This window comes from Syngnathus typhle, linkage group LG8, assembly GCF_033458585.1.
Source record: "Syngnathus typhle isolate RoL2023-S1 ecotype Sweden linkage group LG8, RoL_Styp_1.0, whole genome shotgun sequence".
Lineage (NCBI taxonomy): Eukaryota > Metazoa > Chordata > Actinopteri > Syngnathiformes > Syngnathidae > Syngnathus > Syngnathus typhle.
The window spans coordinates 10,510,342-10,520,142 of NC_083745.1; the positions used below are offsets into that span (position 1 = coordinate 10,510,342).

At 39.0% G+C, this 9,801-nt stretch overlaps 1 protein-coding gene across 1 annotated transcript in view; it reads right to left on the bottom strand.

Annotated features, from left to right (window-relative positions):
* The window catches only part of vsir (V-set immunoregulatory receptor), a 292,760-nt gene that overhangs the window by 170,028 nt on the left and 112,931 nt on the right, over nt 1-9,801 (bottom strand). The gene's annotated exons all lie outside the window — the stretch shown is intronic.

A 9,801-nucleotide genomic window follows, 5' to 3' on the forward strand; every position in this document is an offset into this window, starting at 1 on the left:
TAATAACGTAAGTGTTCCAATAATTTTGTGGGCAAGTGTAGCTTTTGCATTTAATCTTAGTGCCAAACTAATTCTGTGGCCAATGAGTGTATCATTGTAGTGAGGTGTAAATATCTGCATTTATATATCTGTGGTTTGCAAGTCACATATTTCACCGCGGTAGACTGCTTGGTGAAGATGATTTTCATTCGTGCAAAATTAAATTGCGTTTTGAGCAGGTTATTATATCCAGTCTTCTTTCTAAGAATTTGTCCCCAATATCCTCTAACAAATCCATACTCGCCTCAGAGGATTTTCTTTGGCTGGAGATTCAATTTTAGATCATGACTCATTTTCTCTTCTCTAACTAGAAACCTTAAAATAAAGACTTGAATACATTTCACACGCACTTTAATGACTTTTTGCACCAATTTCACCCTTGCGTCTCATTATATGTGCTCATCCTTATTGGAAATTAACTCACCTAATGTACAGGCTGCCTCGAAAGCAGAAGGGTGTACATCATCTACAATATGGCAGAAGGTACGCTTTGATCACATTAATAAATATAATGATGGTGCTTTTAATTGGTAAAGCATAGTCTGCCAGCCTGGCCATCTGAGAACTAACTTTAACTACACAGCGATAACAAGAAATAAAAAAATATACAGCAGCCTTGTAGAAAATGACTGAAATGGTGAAATGTAGCCCAGCAACAAAGTAAAAAAAAAAAACCTCTCTAATCAGTGCTACACTGATACCCGACCGGCATCCTCACAAAGTTGAAAGATGGGCCCCCAACATGGCCATAAACAACAACAGGTCTTAAGTCATCTCTGCCTGTCGGTTACCTGGGGAGCACTTTGTCTTGTTATATCTGCTTTTGTTTGCTCTGTGTACAACAGAAAGTCTAATGGCTCCTACAGGCTCCATTACATCATAGATCTTCTAGTTTGAAAGAAAGAACTGGGAAGTTGTTTTGGGAAGCTTAGATGCAAGCTTGTGTCAGCAAATTGAAGTGTGTGGCCCTGAACTGTTACGATTCACAAAGTGACAAATGATTTTACACAAAAGATGTCATATATTATATTATTATAACATTTTTATAGCTAATAAAGGTTTTGTTGGAGTTCAAAACAGATTATTTCCATTTTTAGTGGCCAGCAGTATGGAATTATTTGTGCAGTATGGAATTATTTGTGTAGTATGGAATTATTTGTGAGATTCCAAATTGACAAATTCAATTTGACACTCCAAAATATGCAAAAGTATCAAAAAAGGAAGCTAAGCCAAAAAATGTATTTTCAAAACCAATTAGGTATAAAATATGTTGGTAATTTAATAGGGTGAGCACCTATTATGCACAACAGCCACCCTGGCCCTTACCCTGATCACAAGGTTTCTAGCCTGATTGACCATTATTATACACCATTAAAGTTGCTAGATATTGCCATGGCAACAACAGAAATGCCTTCTCCTTACCACAAGATAGTGAACAAAAGTAATTTTGGAACTGAAATTGATGGGCGGGATTTATGCCGACGTATCCTATCTCATGCTGTATATCAGCATGAAATTTAATTCATTTCCATAACAGGCTGAATCAGTTCATCTGACCTTTTCACACCCAGAAACATTCCAGGATTTTCTGTTCATCTTCATTACAGCCCTGCAAATAGGTCAGTTTATCCTCATTATCTCATTTTCGATTCGGCTCAATCACAATACAGGAGGATTATGTCTCTCCATTCCTTCCAACAGCCGATGCACATTTGTTCAATTTAACACATCAAGTTTATCAGAAATTCTTAGAGACATCTGCAAAGGTTAAAGGGATGGTTTACTGTAATGGCCCCGAAGTGCAAATCACAAACAGAAAAATATGTTAAATCATTATTTTCCACAAACAACCTTTAGAAAGACAGACTTACAATCTCTCAATACAATGCATTAGAAGCTTTAGTGAGAATAGATTGCATTTTGTCTGAAAGCGAGCTGTGGCTCGAGCTCCTATTGAATTTTTGTCACTTCGTCTTAATTAACAGGTGGAACGAAACAAAGGCATTGCGATGAATGGTTCAAAAGTCACTTGAGAGGGCGATAGATGTTTTTCAAACGTCTCACCCTTTGTACGTTCAATCTTGGTTACACTCTGTTGATATACTCACAATAATATGGTTACATGACACTTTTCATTACACCGCATGGTGGAAAATCTGTTTGGGAAGCAAATGAACTAAGTAGACCATCTGTTTCATCAGAATTGGAAATGACTTTCCTCGCTGGAACAGAGGTTGGCAAATATTTTTCACCTTTCTCTGCTTCCTGTCACTCTCTACTTAAAAATCCAGCCATTTCATCAGACTGCAGAGAGCTGTTGAGATGAGATTGAAGAGATTTCCAAGGTAATCGAATTAGAGATAACACTGGACCCAGAAGTGAACCTGGTTATCACTTCTTTTGGTTCATTTTGTCAGATTTCATGGCTGAACAATTCCAATCATATAAATGCAGGTGCTCTGTCCCCCTCCAGGTCAATGCCGCAAATTGAAAATGTTATTTTCTCAGAGCCCTGACAATTATTACATCAACCCACATCTCCCATCCAACTGTTTTCTTAGATGAAATGTGTGAAAATGTTGATGACAAAATTAGTTTTGCAAATTAATATACCTAATTTTCTGCACTATAAGGCGCACCGGATTATAAGGCGTACCTTCAATGAATGGCCCATTTCAAAACTTTGTCCATATATAAGATATATACATTTGGCCCGCGGGCCGGACTTTGGACAGGCCTGCTGTAGAGGCTCAATATTGGCGCACTGTCGGCTTTTGAGAAAATTGGAGGTTTTTAGGTGCGCCTTGTAGTGCGGAGAATACGCTACGCTTGTGATCGTCATCATCAAAAGTGCATCATTGACTGTACGTATATGGAATACCATGTGCCAAACTCCCAAAACTATTTCATGTGACTTGAAAAAGCTAGACGGTACAGTGCGTTCTTTTGTACAGACAAGTAACCAACCATAAACTACATGAGCCAAAATCTAATCAAAATAAATCAAAATCTCAAATCTAGTAATTTCTGGATGTAAGTATGTTTTTAAAAATGTCCAAGAATAATTCATCTGTATTCAGAGATACGTCATATAGTGTATGTTCCCCAAGCTTAATGAGGCAAACTGGCATTACATCATTCAACAAAAATTGTTTTTCGTGACTTTTGGCTCATCCCACCAAGGGAACACGACATTATTAAAAAGCGCATCCGCGTCCCTAGCCTGGGAATGAAACCGATATGTGAGTGACACACAGCAAGCTGACATTTATCAATTCTGTCATGCTCATTGTTCATTCTGGCACACCGACAGCAACAGGAAAGAAATTCTGGAGGTGTCCTTTTTATTCAATCAGGATTGGATCGCCCAAATCCCAAATCGTGCATTGAAAAATGACAGCATCAGAAGCAAAACATGTTTTTTTTCTCTCCCACATTCACACAGCACATATTCTGCCTGACTCTGCATTTGCTATGTTTACTAAATTTTACTCTTTACTCGAAAATGAGCTTCAGATATTTCTTCAATATGAGTACACTCCAAGTATGGCACGAATGTCAATCATGATCTCTTTAATCACTTTAATTCTGGATTATTTTAGTGGATATATAGACTACAGTTGCTAGCTTCAGTTATTCTTCTTTTTCTTATGTTTGTATCATGCCAAAAATGGTCCCGGTGTTAGTTAGTTTTTAATAATTGTGTTGCGTAACAGCTGTTGTCGCATCCTGAGACCATCTGTTTTTCCACCGGGTTGCTGATCTTTTCACGAGAAGTGTCTAAATTGTGCTTTCCTTAGTATGACATACTGTCATACTGCGACAATGTCATGCTAAGGTTCCCCAGAATACCTGATAGGCTGGATAACTTGCAAGGTAGGTTTTTGCATCTTTATCATCCATAAATCGCTATCAAACATGTACTATAACCTAAGTAAAAAAAAAAAAATCACATCACTATGGCTCCAGTGCGGTCCCCAATAAATGTTGATGTCATAAACATATTGTCCATCCATCCATCCATCCATCCATCCATCCATCTTCTTCCGCTCAGACTTCCCTCTCCCCAGCCACTTCATCTACCGCATCCCGGGGGATCCCAAGGCGTTCCCAGGCCAGCTGAGAGACATAATCTCTCCAGCGCGTCCTGGGTCGTCCCCGGGGTCTCCTACTGGTGGGACATGCCCGGAACACCTCCCAGGGAGGCGTCCAGGAGGCATCCTGATGAGATGCCCGAGCCACCTCATCTGGCTCCTCTCAACGTGGAGGAGTAGCGACTCTACTCCGAGTCTCTCCCGGATGACCAAACTTCTCACCCTATCTCTAAGGGAGAACCCGGACATCCTGCGGAGAAAACTCATTTCGGCCGTTTGTATCTTCTTTCGGCCGTTCTTTTGGTCACGACCCATAGCTCGTGACCATAGGTGAGGGTAGGAGCGTAAATCGACCGGTAAATTGAGAGCTTTGCCTTTTGGCTCAGCTCTCTCTTTACCACGACGGACCGGAACAGAGTCCGCATTACTGCCGACGCTGCACCGATCCGCCTGTCGATCTCGCGCTCCATCCTCCCCTCACTCGTGAACAAGACCCCAAAATACTTAAACTCCTCCACTTGCTGTGATGTTTTTAAAGGTAAATGATTTAAATCACAGGTGTCAAACTCAAGACCCGGGGGCCAGATACGGCCCGCCACATCATTTTATGTGGCCCGCGAAGGCAAATTGTGCACCAAATGGCCTTCCGAAAGAAGCTATGACTACAATGCGGCCCGCGAAAAAAATAAGTTTGACACCCCTGATTTAAACGTTCATCATTAGGTTCTAAAGTGGGCCAAAGGACTTTGACGATTCTATTTCCATGACATAAGGAATGTGATCAGACACATATTGTATGAAGGTTCAGAGGCAAGAAATTGGTTTCCACAGGGATTTGGACTTGCTTGTTATAGAGAGAGAAACCTGTGAGTCAAGATAATACATAATTGGAGGGTGCCTCTTTCCGCGCCCCCACAGATAAGAGTATAGAGCAAGGTGATGGATACGGGACGAAGACAAGAATGACAGCAATTTAATGGAAAAAAAATGGTATGTATGTGTCTGTATATCCATATAAGAGGCAAAAGTAGAGGGAGAGAATAAGAATGCTTTTTTTTAAGTTAATGTGAGGAGGCTGACTACCTTGACAGGAAATGTGTCACCTCCAAGATCTTCACGATGCCCTTCTCAAATATCGACCGGCTGTACCTTGGTTTCAGCTGGCACATTTCAGCACAAAGTACGTTTCTGTCTATTCTGTCAGTTTGATTACTTTGTTTCATTGGGGTCCTGTATTATCGAAATTCATTATAAGAGGTTATGCAAATGTACAGGACTTGGTAAATGTACATTTCTACTTATGACTCACACATCCATCGTTACCTTGTTGAGTTACTTCCCCTTACATTCATATATTCAATGCAGAGGGTATATTACAAAGGAGGCGCTCAGTGCGTGTTCCTCAAGGACGTCTCCCTGGAGGATTACGAAACGAGTAAGCATCTTTCAAGTTTGTCGCTACGAACATGAATGTCTTTATAGTTCGGATGAGAAGAGGGCATATGTAATTATATGGGTGGGGGGGGATGTTCTGTAAGTACAACTGGATTTGTCATATATTTGACCAAGATTAACGTGTCAATGCTAATATATTTTTTAACAAAGCCATGAATACTTAAAAATGTCCTGTTTTACTGACAATAATTTTACTGAGGTAAAAGAAGATGGACAAAAAATATCCAAAGGCAGATTGTTTTGCAAGTGATCCAACTCTAGGAAAAGAGCCATAAAATTAAACCAATTGTGCAATTGTACTTTATCTCTGTCTCTTTTTTCTTCTTTTAACAGCTCTCATAAAAAAAGAGAATGAATAATTTAGTATGTAAATACCAGGGGCATCTCAAATCATTATTAAAGCTACACTCACCAATTATGATCCAGCTATATGATCCAATAAAAGAGCTGTATCAATATTTTTAGTTAACCTTTGCTTGACAAAATTAGAGCTGTATAAATTTTCAATAGGCTGTGACTATCACTACTTTGAGCGTAGGAGTGGAGGCAAGACAGCTTTATTTATACATTATAGTGCGATTTATACACACAATAACTCAGTGTTTCACATTGCTACAAAACAATATCTAAAAGCAAATCTATTTTTTTAAAGAATCTAAAACATTTAAATAACAGAAGCATTTAATACAAAAGCAAACTAGAGAAATAAAAAGTCGATGACTAAAATTAATAAAAGAACAGAAACATGATTTGGGAAAAAAATCATTATGCTCTAAAAGACATCAATCATTGATACACAAAGTGTAGGTTTGAAAAGTATTTACACTTTGGGCTAACTGTTGGAAGCTTATTATTATTTATGTGCAGCATAACAGCCAATGCACCATGTTTGCTTTGAACTGTGAGCGCTATTAATTGACCCCAGTCCGCGGACGATAGAGCTCTACTTATTCATAAGCATTTTTTCATGTATTTATGTCCAGGGGCAAACTACCACATTCAAATTTCAGAAGAGAAATTTGAATTGGCACAATTAAGAGACTACTCAAATTTTCTGTGTTGGTTCCACCCACTTGTTTTTCCAGATGACAAACACTGTTGGGAAGTTAAAAATTGCGACATAATTAAAACTGTAATTGGTGTCACAATCTACGTGGTATTTCTTGTCCGTGCTATTCTCCAGGCTGAACTAATTTAATTGTTTATGTAACAGTATCATAAATCCAATAGGTGTTTTACACAAGGATCAATAAGTGAACCCACCAGGGGGTCTCGTCTGCAGGAAGATTATTTTCCGCTGTCAATTTATGTTTGTGGCCGTCTCATATGTTTTGTTCACACCAAACTAATGAGTACTACAGATTGGATGACCTCAAATTCAGGGTCTCAGATTTCAGAATAACAAGACAATAAAATAATATAAGTAGCTGTGTAATGTGCACATGGGGGAAAATGCATCACTCTGTCTCTTGAATAATAATATAGATTAGATTTTTTTAGCGAACTGAAGCTATGTCAGGTCTATGCATATGTCTTGTCTTTGACTTGTTGCTCATCTATTGCTGTAATCGCAGATAAGTAAGACGTAAGTTTTGCTCTGACAATGTTCAAATCACCCGGACATGAACATTAACGTATTTTCTGGACTATAAGGCGCACCGGACTATAAGGCGCACCTTCAATGAATGGCCCATTTTTAAACTTTGTCCATATATAAGGCTCACCGGACTATAATGCGCACCATTAATGCAATCACAAAACAATAACTTGAAATAGTGAAAACAATAACAATATATCAATAATGTCAATAATGTTTTATTGTTGTTATTGTTATATGAATAAGAAGGGTGATATTGGTGTTTGTGACAGCAGTAAACAGGCCAGGTTGCATCATGTCAGATTTTTAATCCAAATCAAATCATTCTCCATTTGATTTTTTTTTTCAACTTCAGATGCAACAAATTACTTTATAATCACAAAATAATGATCCATAGTCTTTTTGATTCATGATTCATAGTCTTCAGCGGGCCACTTATGATTGATCTAATGACACAATGCTTCGGGCGAGTTTAAATTTAGTATTTGGTCCATATATAAGGCGCACTGGACTATAAGGCGCACTGTCGGCTTTTGAGAAAATTTGAGGTTTTTAGGTGAGCCTTATAGTCCGGAAAATACGGTATATGAGCAATATAATGTAAGTCACAAAGGTCCGTCTCCATCTTTGTAATGTTTGCAATAAGAGACAATAGAGTCATTGTTGTTCGCTTCAGCAAAGATGGATCGATTCTATTTTAACGTGAACACCAGTCCTCAAAACAGTAGCTCCCTTCTTCAGACAATTGCTCTATGTAGTAGCTTTTAGATTGCACCAACTTGAGACCCCTTTTCTTTCTGCTGTCATTTCCCAAGTCTTAATCTATATAATATAAAATCCATTTGATCGCCCCAAACTACTTCTATTTTATCCGTGCCATTTCTTTTCTCTCTGTGCCCTCCCATGTCCTTAAATTTAAGTATTTATTAGAAGCCACATCTGTAAGTACGCTTCTCGCTTTTTCATTATTAGACTATCAATCTTGAAGTGAAAGACACAGCTACTTTAAACAACATATATAAACTCTTGGGTTTTTTTCCCTGCTGTCTGCATTAGGTATTTACACAGATTTTTCAGATAGGAGAGTGATCTCCATTTGGGTGGAATGACTTTATGTTGCTCTAAAGAGGTTTCTGACTTCTGGGGTGCTTTGCAAAATGTAACGACTGCACCGCATTTACCGTTTGGTAGAACAGGGTCAAACAGGCATCACGCATGGTCAGACCATTGCCTGAAGCCAGGAGCTGAAGCAAGGACAAATAAAATGAAATATTCCCCTAACAGAAAATTCTTTCTGACAAAACTGGAATGTGAATAATGTGTTAGAAATCAATGCGAATAATACCCCTGGAGGTTAACATTTAAGCATGTCCACAAAACATCCATCTTAAATAAACTCACCTATTAACTAGTGAATCTTACTTTTTCTGGTGGTGTCAAGGACATATGTATGTTAATATAAGGTCAGGACAAAATAAATAAACATTGAATTGTGTGAACCGTATTTTCCGGACTATAAGGCGCACCTAAAAACCTAACATTTTCTCAAAAGCCGACAGTGCGCCTTATATATGAACCAAATTCCTAAATTCAAACTGGCCCAAAGCATTGTGTCATGAAATCAATCATAAGTGGCCCGCTGAAGACTATGAGTTATGGATAAAAAAAACTATGGATCATTATTCTGTGATTATAAAGTCATTTGTTGTGTCTGAAGTTGAAGTAAAAAAGATCAAATGGAGAATGATTTGATTTGGATTAAAAATCTGAAATGATGCATTAATGGTGCGCCTTATATAAGGACAAAGTTTTAAAATGGGCCATTCATTGAAGGTACGCCTTATAGTCCGGTGCGCCTTATAGTCCGGAAAATACGGTAGTTGTCATCTTGTGGCATCTATATGCAATCACAAACAAAATGTCTAGATGCGTCTAACAGCAGAAAGAAGAAAAGAATGAATGTGTCTCTCTAGAAAGTAAATGGTACAACCCATCCTTCAGAAAGCCTCGAATAAATCAACCAGAGCAAAGTATTTAACTTCACCTCATATGTAAGTTGCCCAAAGTTATCTCATCAGCGAGGACTCAAAAGCCACAAAATGACCGGGGGCCAACATTGCTTCTCTATGGCGACAATGGCCTTTTGAGTGGAAATTTGTTCTATCTGCCCCTGAAATCCATTATCCTTAACTTCAAGGCCAGAGCGGTGATGGGGTTAAGTGGACTTCCCCGACAGTCCAATGATGTATATATAGCCACAGTGGCAACTGGAAGGAAATGGAGGGCCGAAGACAAAGTGCAGAAGGCAGGTCATAGATTGCTGCACCCAGGGGGTGGGAAGAATCTAAAGAAGGCAGACAGTCCTCGGTTGTTGCGACTGACCAACCGAGCCTGTGTCTAAAATGACCACGGAGAGGAGGGACACCAGGATAGGGCAGGAGGAAGATAAAATGAGGGCTGGTGCACAGGGCCAGCATGGAAGACATGGGAGGATGCCTTATCAACTGGACAGATGTGTGGAAAATGCCACAAGCTCAGCTGAATGTCTTCATCGGGCCCTACCATGAAACTTGAGCTGTGCCTTCTGCTAAGGTTTTTTATTAGGCTGCAGAACCA